Source organism: Podarcis muralis, chromosome W, assembly GCF_964188315.1.
Source record: "Podarcis muralis chromosome W, rPodMur119.hap1.1, whole genome shotgun sequence".
In the NCBI taxonomy this organism is placed as follows: domain Eukaryota; kingdom Metazoa; phylum Chordata; class Lepidosauria; order Squamata; family Lacertidae; genus Podarcis; species Podarcis muralis.
Genome location: NC_135674.1, coordinates 15,871,686 through 15,888,072, shown reverse-complemented (window position 1 = coordinate 15,888,072; position 16,387 = coordinate 15,871,686). Strand labels below are relative to the sequence as shown.

The 16,387-nt window shown below is 44.8% G+C and overlaps 1 long non-coding RNA gene across 1 annotated transcript; it reads right to left on the bottom strand.

Annotated features, from left to right (window-relative positions):
* Nucleotides 1–4,365: 4,365 nt before the first annotated feature.
* On the bottom strand, nt 4,366–11,749 carry LOC144326363 (uncharacterized). The gene is made up of 3 exons (XR_013391491.1): nt 11,639–11,749; nt 10,482–10,627; nt 4,366–5,183 (listed from the first exon to the last, which is right to left on the bottom strand). It is a non-coding gene; the product is annotated as an uncharacterized LOC144326363 (long non-coding RNA).
* Between the last annotated feature and the right edge of the window lie 4,638 nt (nt 11,750–16,387).

The window sequence follows — 16,387 nt, the reverse complement described above, 5'->3', positions numbered from 1 at the left end:
TGGTCTGTTGTTGAATGATTCTCACGAAAAGCTGCCTGGGTTTCAGATAGTATATTATGTTCATTTAGAAAAGTTGTCAGTTTGCTACTGAGGAAACGGGCATACAGTTTCCCAATTATTGAGAGCAGGCTAATAGGCCTATAATTGGAAGGTACATTTGGGTGGCCTCTCTTAAAGATTGGAACTACTATAGCATGTTTCCAGCTATATGGTACCTTACCCGAGTTATTTACTACCATAAAGAGTGCTGCCAGAAGTGGAGCCCACCAGTGCTGGTTTGATGTAATCAACTCAGCTGGGATAAAGTCTTTCCCCGGAGCCTTTCCACTCTTCAGATTAATGTATGGACTTCCTCCACAGTAACCGGCCTCCAATTAGGGAGCAGTGACAATTCTGCCCTGTCATCCTCCTGTAAGCTGGAAGGGAGGTTTGGATTTTCCATAAATATATTTCTGAAGTGGTTCTCCCAAACCTGAGCTGGAATGACACAGCTGGGGGCTGAGGAACTATTTTTCATTGAGTCGGAGACCAGTTGCCAAAAGAGTTTAGTTTCATTGTTTAGTGAGGCATTCAATAGTAGGGATCAGGAATTTTGTTCGGACTGCCTTTTTTTTGAGGCCAAAAGGGCTTTATACTCTTTTTTGATTTTGAAATAAGATTGAGATAAGTAGCTTAATCCAGCGTTTCTATAGGCCAAATAGGCGTTCCTTAAGGCTTCCTTCTTTGTGTGGCACTCTTGGTCAAACCAACCGCACCCTTTAGCAGTGCGTGGCTTGCCGGCTGAGTTTATGTTAACCGAGACCACATCCTGCAAGGACTCAATGAGATTTTCGTAAGCTGTCAGGGAGGAGTCTATTGATAAATTGTTTATTATATTTGATCTTAACTTAATTGCAGTTTGTGAAGTCAATCTATTCTCAACTGCAATTGCTATCCCAGGTGTCCATTTTTTCCTACGCAATGCTGGATCATTTGCTTTGTCTATATCCTCATGTTCTATGTGAGAACGCTGAATTGAATTTTGGCCAGTAGTGGAGATGATAAGAGGTAAGTGGTCACTTTCAGTCCTATTATCTATGGTGAATATTTTAATTGATTCGAAGGCCTCTCTGTTAGTGAGACAGTAGTCTACTGTGCTGGCTCCATTTGTATTTATGAATGTGTACTCGCCTTCTCTGTCCCCGGGGAATGCCCCATTAGCAATGATCAGGTCAAGACTTATTTGTAAAAAAGCCAGGCAGAATCCAGCATAGTTGATTTGGCAATCTTTCGAATGTCTACGTGGGGGTGGGTTTAGAAAGAGGGCGCTATTTTCCTTTAGATCTCTTAATATTGGGAATTTTATTTCCAGGCTATCATCATTTGAGCCTATTCTGGCATTCATATCTCCCATTAGGTAAAATGGCGAGCCAGGGTTCCTAATTTGTAGGGAATAAAGGAAACTATGGAATTTACACTACGTGCTCTCTATCTGTGTTTGCACTGTATATGGTGGAATATAAGCTGAAACAAGAATAATACTCTTGGGTTCCATGTGCAAGGTGATCCCCAGTGCCAGCTGCTCGAAAACTGAGCACTCAATAACTTGTGACGCCAACCAGAGTTACTAGGCCCCCCCTCGGTTGTCCCCTTCCAAGCGGTTTAGAGGCCTTGATTTCATAGACGTCGTAACCGTTGAGAGCTATGTTATCAGTTGCCCAAGTTTCCTGCAGCATTATTATGTAAAAACCTGTTATATATTCACGAAATGGCTCGTCCCCAAGTTTGTTAGCCCAACCTGCTATGTTCCATGAGATAATGTTAAAGCTGCTTGTTCCATAACTGGCTTGGCTTCATTGTGGTGGGGAAATTGTTATCAGCTCTCCCACTGGTTCGGTAATGATGCAACCGTTCTTAGGATATGCACGGTGTTGTTGTTCTCGGGGTTGATTTGCAGCATTTTCCCGATTTCCCGGCATCGGCGGTGTTATTTGAATTCCCGGTACCATCGGGGAGTCTTCGTCAAAGATAATTAAATCTGTCTCTGGCTTTCTATGTGTCCCATGTCCCTTGGGAGGGTCGTCACTTGGCATTGGCTGATCAGATTCCAGTTGGGATAGAGGGTGGTGAAATTCTGGATCTGCCAAAGGCGACTTATATAAAAGAAAAGAGAGATGTAATATACGGAGTATAGAAGATTATTTAAAGAGGAAAGAGGTGCAGAAAATAACGGTGCAGAAAATAACGGAAAGCAATAAAAAGGAGTTGAACGAACCAATTGAAATAGAAGAAATCAAAATGGCAATAAAAGAATTGAAGAGTGGGAAGACACCGGGACCGGATGGGTTTAGTGCAAGATATTATAAAGAAATGAAACACACCCTACTTGTACCGTTAAAAGAAGTGATGAATAATATTCTAAAAAAGGAAGAAATACCTGAGACTTGGAAAGAAGCCTATATAACATTTATCCCAAAACAAGACTCTGATTTAACCCAGGTTAAAAACTACAGGCCAATTTCGTTGCTGAATAATGATTACAAAATGTTTGCAAATATTCTAGCAAACAGGATGAAAGGGATATTAAAGAAAATGATACATAAGGATCAAGCAGGTTTCCTTCCTGGTAGACAGATGAAAGATAACATAAGAAATATAATTAATATAATGGAGTATCTGACTAACAGGAAGGATAAACAGGCGATGTTAATATTTGTGGATGCTGAGAAGGCCTTTGATAATGTTTCTTGGGAATTTATGTTAAAGAATTTATGGATATGGGTCAATCTTTTTTGAATGGTATAAAGGCAATATATTCAGAGCAAAGAGCAAAATTAATTGTGAATAATGTAACAACGGAAAATATTGCCATAACTAAGGGTACAAGACAAGGGTGTCCTTTGTCACCGTTATTATTCATATCGGTCCTAGAAGTCTTCTTAAGATCAGTAAGAAATAATGAAGGTATAAAGGGTGTGACAGTTGGACGTAATGAATATAAAGTAAAAGCATTTGCTGATGACTTGGTTATAACGATAGAAGATCCCATAAAGAGTGTTAAAGAGGTGTTGGATGAGATAGAACAATTTGGACAGGTGGCTGGTTTTAAACTACCGTATTTTTCGCACGATTGGACGCACCGGACCATAGGACGCACCTAGTTTTTTTTGGGGGGGAATAAAGGGGAAAAAATTTCCCTTTATTTCCCCCCCAAAAGCAGGTCAGGGAAACTGAACCAGGTCGAGGAACAGCGGGATAGTGGCGCTGCGCCTCCCTGCTGTCCCCCGAGCTTGTGGGGCTGGCTGATGTCTGCCTGGCGCGCGGGGCGCTCTGCTTCAGGGCTCCCCTCGCGCCGGGCGGCAGGCTACTATCCGCAGCGTGGGGAGCCCTGTGGGGAACTCCTGCAGGGCTCCCCACTCTGCGGATGTCTGCCTGGCGCGAGGGGCGCTCTGCTTCAGGGCGCCCGACGCTCCAGGAAGCAGGCTGCTATCCGCAGCCTAGACACGGCTAGCGGAGCGCTAATCCCGAAGCTTGGGGCATGCGGAGCTCAGCGCGCCCCAAGCTTCTGGGCGCTGGCAAGGTCTCCGCTAGCCGTCTAGCGAAGACCCTGCCGGCACCCAGAAGCTTGGGGCGCGCTGAGCTCCGCACGCCCCAAGTTTCGGGATTAGCGCAGTGGTCCGCTAGCCCTGGGAGAGCCGTGCGACATCGCGGGGCTCTCCCAGGGCTAGTGGAGACCTTGCGGCACCCAGAAGCTTGGGGCGCACTGAGCTCCGCACGCCCCAAGCTTCGGGATTAGCGCAGTGGTCCGCTAGCCCTGGGAGAGCCGTGCGACGTCACGGGGCTCTCCCAGGGCTAGCGGAGACCTTGCCGGCACCCAGAAGCTTGGGGCGCACTGAGCTCCGCACGCCCCAAGCTTCGGGATTAATGCAGCGCTCCGCTAGCCGTGGGAGAGCTGGGTCTCCCACGGCTAGCGGATAGCTTCCTGAAGCCTGGAGAGCGAGAGGGGTCCGTGCGCACCGACCCCTCTCACTCTCCAGGCTTCAGCGAAAGCCTGCATTCGCTCCATAGGACGCACACACATTTTCCCTTGCTTTTTAGGAGGGAAAAAGTGCGTCCTATGGTGCGAAAAATACGGTAAATAAGAAAAAAACTAAAATAATTGTAAAGAATATTGATTACGATACAACTGAAAAAATACAGCAACAGACAGAGATAGAGGTGGTTAAGAGAGTGAAATATTTAGGAATTATGTTAACTCCCAGGAGTATTGACCTATTTCAAAATAATTACATACCAATATGGAATAAGATTAAGAGAGATCTGGAGGTGTGGGGGAGAATGAAATTATCATTTTGGGGAAGAATTGCAACGATAAAGATGAGTGTGTTACCGAAAATGTTGGTTTTATTCCAAACAATTCCAATAATTAAAGGTGTGGCAATATTTAAAGAATGGCAAAGAATAATATCAAAATATATCTGGCAGGGGAAGAAGCCGAGAATAAAATATAAGATATTAATAGATGCAAGAGAAAGAGGAGGCTTCGCCCTGCCAGATTTAAGATTATATTATGCCTTTGCTGGTTGAAAGAATGGATGAAGTTAGAACATACAGAACTGTTGGATTTAGAAGGATATGATAATAGATTCCGGTGGCACACATATTTATGGTATGATAAAAAAAGAGTACATAAAGGTTTTGAAAACCACATCATCAGAGGATCTCTAATTGAAGTATGGAGTAGGTATAAAAACTTACTGGAGCCTAAAACTCCATATTGGTTATCGCCATTGGTTATCGGCATATTGGTTATCCCCACCACAACAACTCGGCCCAACAATAACAACTTCAGATTTGTCCATATTTCCCAACCCCCTGCTCTTCAATCCAACGTCCTTCACAGTTACCCTTAAATAGATTCACATTTTTGGCGGTCATACTGACCCCCAAATACCTCCCTTTCTCAACCGATGTTAGTCCTGTCTCCTCCTGAAACTCTGTCAAGCTTTCCTTTCCCAATTCAGGTAGGGCTCTGGTCCTCAAATTCGTCTGTTTTTCTTTAAGTTTTCTTTAAGTTCCATCATAACAAATACACTAGCCAGTCCGGCTTCCGCGCTGGTCATGGGACCGAGACGGCTCTGGTCGCCCTAACAGATGATCTACGCAGGCAGCTGGATCGAGGCGGGTCGGGGCTGCTGATTCTTCTAGACGAAGAAGAAGAAGAAGAAGAGTTTGGATTTGATATCCCGCCTTTCACTCCCCTTCAGGAGTCTCAAAGTGGCTAACATTCTCCTTTCCCTTCCTCCCCCACAACAAACACTCTGTGAGGTGAGTGAGGCTGAGAGACTTCAAAGAAGTGTGACTGGCCCAAGGTCACCCAGCAGCTGCAGGTGGAGGAGCGGAGACGCGAACCCGGTTCCCCAGATTATGAGACTACCGCTCTTAACCACTACACCACACTGGCTCTCGCAGCCTTCGACATGGTCGATCACGAACTCCTGGACCACCGCCTTGCCGACGTGGGGATCCAGGGCACAGTCCTTCAATGGCTGTGCTCGTTTCTCTCTGGTCGGGGACAGAGGGTGGCGCTTGGGGGGGAATTGTCATCGCGCCACTCCTTGGTGTGTGGAGTGCCTCAGGGTGCGATTCTCTCCCCGATGCTTTTTAACATCTTTATACGCCCCCTCGCCCAGCTTGTCCGGAGTTTTGGGCTGGGTTGCCATCAGTATGCCGATGACACCCAACTCTATCTGTTGATGGACGGCCATCCTGACTCGGCCCCAGATACACTGACCAGATGTCTGGAAGCTGTGGCTGGATGGTTATGTGGGAGCCGGTTGAAGTTAAATCCTTCGAAGACAGAGGTCCTCTGGCTGGGACGGAGCGATATGGAATTGAGGGGGCAACTCCCATCTCTTGCGGGGGTGCAATTAGTGCCAGCATCGTCCGTTAAGAGTTTGGGTGTAATCTTCGATACCTCCCTCTCTATGGAGGCGCAGATTACAGCTATAACAAAGGCGGCATTTTTTCATCTCCGCCAAGCTAAGCAGTTGGCTCCTTATCTCTCTCGCCCTGACCTAGCCACTGTGATCCACGCGACGGTCACCTCCAGACTGGATTATTGTAACTCGCTCTACGTGGGGCTGCCCTTGAGACTGACCCAGAAACTCCAGCGGGTGCAGAATGCCGCGGCGAGACTCCTTATGGGGTCTTCGCTGCGAGATCATATCCATCCGGTACTATACCAGCTGCACTGGCTCCCGGTGGAGTACAGGATCAGGTTTAAGGTGCTGGTTTTAACCTTTAAAGCCCTATACGGCCTAGGACCCTCGTACCTACGGGACCGCCTCTCCTGGTATGTCCCACAGAGAAATTTACGGTCTGCAAATAAAAACATCCTAAAGATCCCAGGCCATAGAGAGGTTAGGCTGGCCTCAACTAGAGCCAGGGCTTTCTCGGCTGCGGCTCCAATCTGGTGGAACGCTCTGTCACAAGAGACTAGGGCCCTGCAGGACCTGACATCCTTCCGCAGGGCCTGCAAGACAGAGCTGTTCCACCAGGCCTTTGGTCAGGGCGCAGCCTGACCCCCTCCTCTGGCAATCTGCACAGAATTTTGCTTGATGGTTGCCATTAATTTGATTTTAATTTGATTTAATTAATTTTATAATGAATGTTTTTAGAATGTCGGACAATTTTGATTGTTTTTAGCCGCCCTGAGCCCAGCTTCGGCTGGGGAGGGCGGGATATAAATAAAATTTATTATTATTATTTATTATTATTATTAATCCTCGGAGGTAACAAATTGGAATTGATCCCACGCAACTTCACTAGACAGGACTCTAGCACTCTCCTGCCCCGGCCCTGCTCCCACGGTGGAGTCTACCACCGTGGTACGCAGCCTAGTACGCAGGCTGAGACCCTACCTGCCCGCGGACTGTCTCGCCAGAGTGGTGCATGCTCTGGTTATCTCCCGCTTGGACTACTGCAATGTGCTCTACGTGGGGCTACCTTTGAAGGTGACCCAGAAACTACAACTAATCCAGAACGTGGCAGCTAGACTGGTGACTGGGAGCAACCGCTGAGACCATATAACACCGGTCTTGAAAGACCTACATTGGCTCCCAGTACGTTTCCGAGCACAATTCAAAGTGTTGGTGCTGACCTTTAAAGCCCTAAACGGCCTCGGTCCAGTATATCTGAAGGAGCGTCTCCACCCCCATCGTTCTACCCGGACACTGAGGTCCAGCACCGAGGGCCTTCTGGTGGTTCCCTCACTGCGAGAAGCCAAGTTACAGGGAACCAGGCAGAGAGCCTTCTCGGTAGTGGCACCCTCCCTGTGGAACGCCCTCCCACAAGATGTCAAAGAGAACAACAACTACCAGACTTTTAGAAGACATCTGAAAGCAGCCCTGTTTAGATAAGCTTTTAATGTTTGATGTATTACAGTATTTTAATTTTTTTTGGAAGCCGCCCAGAGTGGCTGGGGAAGCCCAGCCAGATGGGCGGGGTATAAATAATAAATTATTATTATTATTATTATTATTATTATTATTATTATTATTATTATTAACACCATGGTGGCTGTCGCCCTCAGAGGCTATGAGTGTAAAGAAGATAAATATGAGTAAAAACTAGGCCACCTATGAACAGTTAGTGATCCAGATGGATAACCAATGGAAAATAAAATCATATGAGGAGGTTAAAGGATATGTGAATGACTGGTTGCACTACCACCAAATTAATGAAATGTTTAAAGAGGATTTGAAAAAAAGGAATATGGTTATACTAAATCAAGATTTGAGTTGGAATTATTATACAATAAAGTTAAAATATTATCAAAAATGTACAAATTGCTATTGGAATGGCATGTGAAAGATGAAGATGTTAAGTCAGTAACGATACATTGGGCTAAAGACTTTGGTTACAATATACAATTAGAAGATTGGGAAAAGCTATGGAAAGAAGGTATAAACTTTACAGCGTGTAATGCTTTGAAAGAAAACACAATGAAAATGATGTATAAATGGTACATAACACCAGCAAAGTTAGCAAAAATATATAAAGTAAGCAATAAATGTTGGAAATGTAAAGAAAACGAAGGTACCTTTTGCCATATGTGGTGGGCTTGTAAGAAAGTAAAATGCTTCTGGGAAATGATATATAATGAGATGAAGAAAATGTTGAAATATACATTTGTGAAAAAACCAGAAGCAATTTTACTATTATTGTAGATACAGAAATTAATAGACAGGATAAAAACTTGTTTTTATACACAACTACAGCAGCGAGAGTACTATTAGCCCAACGATGGAAACAGGAAGAATTACCAAAGAAGAAGGAGTGGCAAATAAAACTGATGGAGTATGCAGAACTGGCAAAGTTGACTGGGAGAATCCAGAACCAGAAAGACCAGGACTTCCTTAAGGATTGGAAGAAATATAATTTATTTGAAAGACAATTGCATTAGTGTAACATTGCTTGTAGGTTTACAAGATGTTTTGTAAGGAGGACTATATAAATTATTGTAAAATGATTTAGGAAGGAAATAATTAGGAAACGAAGTTCAAAAGCATTAATTATAATAATAAAATGCAAGATCAGATAACAAATTTGAAAATCACTAGACAGGATTGACGGAAGTCACAGGTTATAACAGCCAAAATGAGGATGATGTGATGTAAAGTTTTGTTTGGAAAATATATGCAAAAACTAATTAAAATGATTTTTTAAAAAAAGCATTTCAGAAAAGTTCTGAAAAGAGCTTGAAAATCAGTCTTGAGCAAGTTGCTAGGCAATAGTGAAATCTGCCCAGCAACAAGAGACTATAAAAGGGCATGTGATCAGTAAGGGTCAGACAAATTGACTGACTGAGAATATGAAGAGTCAGTGTGTGAATTGTACACGATTCAGCATTGAGTCTTAGAGCCAGATGGCTGGAAGAAGGAAAGGATAACATTATTTTATTTAAATTTGACAAATGTAAATTTGTATAAATAATAAAGAAGCTAAATTAAAAGAAAACTGTTGTAAATTTATGAGAAGAAGAAAACACAAGAATATATGCTGCGCTCACATCAACAACAGCTTTTCTCTCGGGGCATTGTCTTGTCAAGTGTGTGGCCTTGCCACAGACAAAGCAGTCTTTCCCTCCTCCTCCTCTGCCTCTCCACATAAGAAGACTCGGTGAGTGTGTGTCCCCCCCCCCCCCCTGAGCCCAATTGCATTGGCTCAGATGATTGCTGTTCTCTGGGCACACTGCCAGCTCTCAGCTCTGGCATGTCAGGAATGTGGGTCATCTGGAATGTTGGCCTCCCCTGCCCCCTCCTGTCCTGTTTCCTTTCCTGCTCATGCAAGCTGAGCTGCAGAGAACCCTGCACCAACGATTCCAAAGAAGGTTGGGGGGCATCAGCCATGATAAAATGGGCACAAGATATTGGATACAACATTATGTTTGAAGACTGGGAAAGGTTATGGACCACCGGTATGAAATTTACGGCATGTAGTGCCTTAAAAGAAAATATTATGAAAATGATGTACAGGTGGTACATGACCCCAGTCAAACTTGCAAAGATATATCATTTGTCTGATAATAAATGTTGGAAATGTAAGGAGGCTGAAGGAACATTCTTTCACCTCTGGTGGACATGCCCGAGGGTGAAGGCTTTTTGGGAAATGATTTATAACGAGTTGAAAAAGGTATTTAAGTATACCTTTCATAAGAAACCAGAAGCCTTCCTCCTGGGCATTGTGGGCCAGAGAGTGCTAAAGAAAGATAGAACTTTCTTTTTATATGCAACTACAGCAGCAAGAATTCTTATAGCCAAATACTGGAAGGCACAGGAGTTACCCACACTGGAAGAATGGCACACGCAACTGATGGACTACATGGAATTGGCTGAAATGACCGGCAGAATCCGAGACCTGGGAGAAGAGGCAGTGGAAGAGGACTGGAAAAAATTTAAGGACTATTTACAAAAACATTTTAAGTTATATGAATGTTGAGAATTTGCTAAGTTTTGAGAAAAACATGCTTCAGTATTGAGATTCGGAAATGATTGAAACTAAGTTATGTTTGAGAAAAGTTTAACTTTTAGAGTAAATAATTAGATGAAAATACAAATACACATGAAACAAGGTTTTAATTTGCTGTTGATTTTTATTGTAAAGAAAGCAGGGATGGAGGATGTGGGGAAGTCCAGTTGATGTTGAAAAAGGATTTGAAAAAGTGAATCTTTTTTTCTTGTTTCTTTACTTTGTAAAAAAAAAAAAAAAGCTTTTGTTGTGTTATTGACGATGTATTAATGTTGTACTTTGACCCTGGAAAACAAAGCAATAAAAAATATTTAAAAAAAAAAAAAAACAAAGAAGGTTGGGGGGCATCCTAGACACTTCATCCAGTACCAGCTCATTCAGCCTGGCTCGTTACAAGGCTGCTTGCTATGCTCGTTGAATGCTTTCTGATCAAGGTGTGATTTAAGTTCCATATTTTGTTGCCACAGTACCTGGTAGGAGTCGTTTGCAGCGCCAATTGCTCCTCCAGTCACTCCTCCCATGCTTCTCTGCTCTTCAGACATTTCACCGTTTCCCTTGGCCATCTAATGTGAAGAGTTTAGACGCTTCCAGCTGTCAGGGTCTGGCTTCCTCTCAGCTTAATTAGGCAGCAAGCAAACGTTTTGGTATTTTCAAACAGTTTATTATTTACAGCAATTAGTTCTCCAAGCAGTCTCCAAGGCTGCTCTGCCATTACGAAGTTTAAGCATTTGAGTTACACCCCCTGTGCCAACAGGCAACCCTTCAAAAGCCCCCCTTCCCTTCCCCTCTTTATTTTATGTCTTTCTTTAACCCTTGTTAAGCGACATGCGCATGCAGACTCATATGGATATGCATTCTCTTCTCCCGAGTGCTCCCCCTCCCTTTCTATCGCAAGCTGGTACTCGTTATCAGTAACTGGGCTCTCCGCCAACTCTGGTTCATTGCCCTGAGAAACTATCTCTTCTCCTCTGACATGAGAAGCCAATTGGGGGGGGGTGTGAGGGGGCTGGAGACGAGCAGCTGGGAGTGAAAGCTGTCCTTCTCACTGCCACTCTGAAAATCCCTGTCTTGGTAGACCTCCAGCTCGCTATCCCCCTCTTCCTCTTCAACATCGCTCTGGGGAGCCATGTCTCTGACATGTACCTTGCCTTGTCCTGGCATTCAGAGACTAATATAGAGTCGGAAAGGACCAATGCCACGTTGCAGCAGTACCTCCATTGCTATGTGAACTACCAGCAAGATGATTGGGTATCCAAACTCCCCTCGGCGGAGTTTCCGTACAATAACGCTCTTCACACTTCAGCACAGCAGACCCCCTTTTTGCCAGTTATGGATACCATCCTCACACCTTTCCAACCCTGACCGGCACTCTGTCGGTGCCAGCAGCAGAAGAACTGTCAGTGATAGAGTTTGCTAAAGGAGCATTTCTACTGTGCTAAGGAGGCCTATAAGAGATCAACTGATGCACACTGACAACCTGGCACCGAGGTTAAGGTGGGAGATCAGGTGTGGCTGTCCACACATGATTTGCCACAGAAGGGCAGATGCAGGAAACTGGACCCTCAGAGGGTGCACCTGTTTGAAGGTGCAGACCAAATCAACCCTGTGACTTTCAGGCTCCGATTACCTGTATCCATGAATATTCACCTCGTATTCCACAGATCAGTTTTGTCACCGGTCATGCCTGCACAACCCTTGTCAACTTCATGCCTCCACTGGCAGAGAGTCAGAACACTGACAGCCAGATTAGATTTGAATGCAGGGAGGAGGGAGAAAAGGCAGGCTCCAGTAGTAATTTGAGCTCTGAGAAAAGAGTTCAAGGAAAGGAAGGAATGCAGCCTGGCAACCCAGGCTCTGGATCAGAGACAGAGAGACCGGATGTGATCTCTACGAGACTTCAGGAGAGGCATGAAAAAGAGTGGAAGAAACGGTGGGGGGTTCCTTGTTGGAGGAGGGGGTGGAGCTCAGTCTGGGCAACTGCTAACTTGGAGGATGATGCTAGTGACTGAGCTCTGTAATGATTTGTGTGTTTGAGCAATAAATCTGAGATAATTGCTGCCAGAGTTGTCTCATGTATGTGCATAGACCCATGCCATTACAGATTGCCCTGACTGACATCTACCTCACGCCGGAGGACAACAAAGAGGCGATGGAGGGGCAAGTACCAGGCCTGGGAGAGGCGGCTGAAGGAGCAGAGGGAGGGGCAGCAGTGCCCACAGACCCCATAATAGAGCTGAGAAGCTACATGTGGCACCTCAAATCCCAGCTGGACGTTTTAGCTGGAGAGTTAAACAAACAAAGGTTGAACATAGAGACTGAAAGGAACCTCAGAGCCAGCAAGGGGCCTGGGGTTCTCCCTGCGAACTACAATGGGGACACAGAATGTTATGCTGCCTTTAAAACAGAAGCCAGATACATTTTGGACATAAGATCAGCTGTATTCAGCTCAGATAAACAGCACATCGTGTATCTGAGGGGGCAGCTAAGGACTGGGCTATCACTCTTATGGAGGGTCAACACAGCACACTGGGGAATCTATGGGAGTTCTGGGAATTGATGGATGCCATGTTCAAAAGTACTTTAGAGCACACTGCCGCTGAGCAACAACTATTGAACTTGCAACAAGGGAGTGGCACTGTGGCGTTTTACATGGACTGCCTTCATTTTGCTAGTGCAAAAGGTTGGCTTGGGACAGAACACTGGGCCACTTGCGGCCATGTATCGTGCAGGATTGAACCCGTTAATCCTGGATGAGATGGCAAAGATGCAACCCCTGCAGTTGCTGGATGAGATAGTCCGAGCCTCCCTACAGCTTGGGTTATGACAGGAGCAACGGAAGAAGGGGGGGGGTCCTTGGTTGTAAGGGGCCACACTCCCAAGCTTCCAGAGCAGGAAGTTGGCAACACCCATAGTCAAGAAGAAGCTGTCAAACCAATGTAGATTGGCTCGGTAGAAGGGGGGAGGGCTAGAATGACATGGAAGGAAGGGAGTCAACATTGTAGGGAGACACGCCGTTGCTTTGTGTGCGGAAGGCAGGGGCATTTGGCTAAACAATGTCCCGATAGGAAGACAGGGAGATCCCTGTCAGGGGCCAGTGTAGAGGAAAGACCCAAACCCCAAGCAGCACAGTTGGGAAAGGGCCGATCCCAGCCCTCCGGAGAGGCCAGGGGCTGGGAGGCAAGTCAGTAGAACGGCCTCAGATGGAGCCAGCTGTTCCTGGGATAGCTCTGCCAGTGACACTACAACTCCCAGACGGTTGTAGGGTGCAAGTGCAGGGGTTAGTGGACTCAGGATCCTCTCTAGATTTTGTAGACACAGACTTAGTGAAGCAACACAGCCTCTGAACACAGCGGTTAGACTCCCCAGTAGAGGTAGAGACGAATGATGGTCGGCCCTTGGTAGCGGGGTGTCAGCTTCATTCCAGGAATCAAAGCAGGCAAAGGGAGATAAGGACACTGGAATGCGAGCTGGAATGTGAGAGGGAGGAGGGGCAGCCGAGTGGCATAGCTTCAGAGAACAAAGAGCAGGCAGCAGATAGCAAAGATCCAAATACCAATTTTAGCTCAGAGACAGAAGGGGAGAGGCCGAGAATAGCTAGCCCCAAAACTCGAAGGCGCGAAAAGGTCAGTGAGAGGAGGGGAAAAGAGCAGAAGCGAAAGGGTTTTTTCCACTGTTGGAAGAAGAGGAAGGGGCGGAGTTTAGACTCAGCAACTGCAAACTTGGAGTCAGACATGAAGTGAAGGAGCTCCAGAGTGATTTATGTGTTTTAGCCATTACAGATTGCCGAGTCTCATCTTAATCTCTCACGCCGGAGGACATCAAAGACCGTGATGGATGGGCAAGTACCAGACGCGGGAAGTGCAGCTGGGGGGGCAGGAGAGCCCACAGACCCCATAACAGAATTAAGAAGCTGCACGTGGCAGCTCAAAAGCCAACTAGCTATTTTGGCAGGAGCACTGCAGGAACAAAGGTTGACTTCAGAACAGGAAAGGAACCTCAGAGCCAGCAGGGAGCCTGGACTGAACCCAGCTAAATACAATGGAGATACAGAAAGTTATGCAGCCTTTAGAACTGAAGCCAGATATATTTTGGACTTGAGATCAGCTGAATTCAGCTCAGATAAGCAGCGTGTTGCATGTCTAATCAGTTGGCTGGGGGGGACAGCTAAGGACTGGGCTATCACCCTTATGGAGTCTAGGGAACCTGCAGGAGTTCTGGAGACTGGGGGCTTCCGGTCGGATCGCGAGGTGGCAGCAAGCGGGCTTTTCCTCGGGAGAGGGAGGCCAGCTCCTAGAGGATAAAAGGGGGTGCTAAAAGGGCGCCTTAGCCCCCCAAAACCCTCATGAAAGGATATTCAGGGGGTAAGGATCCCGACGCTGCGTGATAGCGGTTCCCTCGGCCGCCAGGTATCTTCTTTAAAAGAGGAGACAAGAGCAGCGGGGTAGAAGGGCTTGCAGTGGGACGCCATTGCCAGCCTCTAGGAGCGCAGCTCCAAGCCTGCCCACTGAAGCGATCGGCTTTCCAAATTAAAAGAAATCGTTTGGGGACTGCGAAAAGAATAAATTTTGAGTATTCGGACCCAATTCGAAGCAGACAAAGGGTAAAAAGGAGGTCAACTTTGTCTGAATTCCGAAGCGCACACAAGGACTATTATCAGGGTGAATCGTAACCGTGAGTAAAAAACAAGCGGAGACTGTTGGCGACTGGAACTATCCTGTTGTGTTAGTTCTCTTTTTTGCGTTATATTTTTAAGGGACTTACATAAAAAATAATTTTTGAGGGGTGAAGAAGATAGAGGGGATAGGGGATTAATTCCCTTTCTATATGAACTGGTGATTGTTTAAGATGACGAGAAAGGATCTGGAATTTGATCATTTTACTTTCGATTTTAAATGAACTGCGCAATGAGTTGAAATGCGGCTCTTTTCAGCTATTTCTACACCATTACCCGGGTAGTACTGTTTAAAATAAGAAGAAATATTATTTACCTTTAATTTTTGATTGGAGTCTGGAACTGGATATAATTTGAATGATTTGAGAAAGTTTACGTAAAGGATTTATGTTCACCCCCCCCCCCGGGTAACTCAACTCTCTCTCAGAAGAAAACAACGCCATTTTAATTTATTTTATTTTTGGGACACTGGAAGGAATTTGTAGCTGTTTCTCCCTTCCTTGCAGATTTGGATTGGATTATCCCCCCCCCCCCCCTACTTTTGGGAAGGAATCTTCTCTTTTTTTGGATTCTTTTTTTGGGGGGGTTTTTGGATGTTTGGATTTGTGGATGTATTTTCTCCTGGTTTTTCTTGGCTATCGTGATTTTAAGGATTGGAAGGATCTGAATGAATTTTAAGACTATATCTTGGATTTCCTGTATGCTCTTTTATTTTTTTACTATAACTTTTACCTCGGATTTGGCCAAACAAGTGGCGGGAAGAATTTGAGACTTTATTGGGGTCTGGTTTTTATTTGAATTTCTCTAGACTAATGTTTGTTGGATAAGTTTGAAATGCCCCCTATTGGATAAACACAAAAAGACAGTTTTAATAGCATTGACATTAGGTTTAAAGCAGACGCTGCTCCCTGGTGGTCAACTTCGGCGTTGCATTAAAATCATAAAATTAATTTAATTAAATTTATAAAATGTCTTATACCCAGAAGAAGGCTGATGGAGGGACACCAGCAAAAAAGGAGGAGTTCTAGACAAGAACCTGATATTAAAGCAGATCTGATGAAGATGTTTGCAGATCTTAAGACAGAACTTAAATCAGAGATACAAAAAAGTGAAAAAAATATTGAAACTAAATTGGAGCTGGTGGACAAAAAGATAGATGTTACAGTGGAAAAAATTGATGAAACAGTCAAGGAAATGAAGGGGCAGATGAAAGATATGATAAAACGGACGCAAAATCTGGAAGAAGGGACCAAAAAAGTTAAAACGGAAGTCAAGGAGATTAAAAAGCAAGAAGAGAAAATTAAAGCAGAAGTAGCTGAAGTTAATAAGACACAAGATGAACTTTGGGGTGCTATTGCGATGAATGAACTGAGACAGAAGGAGAATAATTTGAGACTTAGACTGGTGCCAGAAGCCCAAGGAGAAGAGATAAAGGAGAAATAGATAAGAGAAATTGCTATATGGTTGGAGATGCAGGAAGGGGACGTTGCAATGTCAATACAAAATGCTTTTAGAATTAAAGTGAGAACAACGAAGGCTAAGAAATTTCCAGGAGACTGTTTGGTTATATTTAAAGATCGAGAAATGAGAAATTTAATTTTACAAAAGAATAGGGAGAAAAGATTGAACATCGATGGAGCCAACATAATTATTTTTAAAGACGTCCCACTTCGGCTGTTAAAAAAACGGAACCAATACCAACAG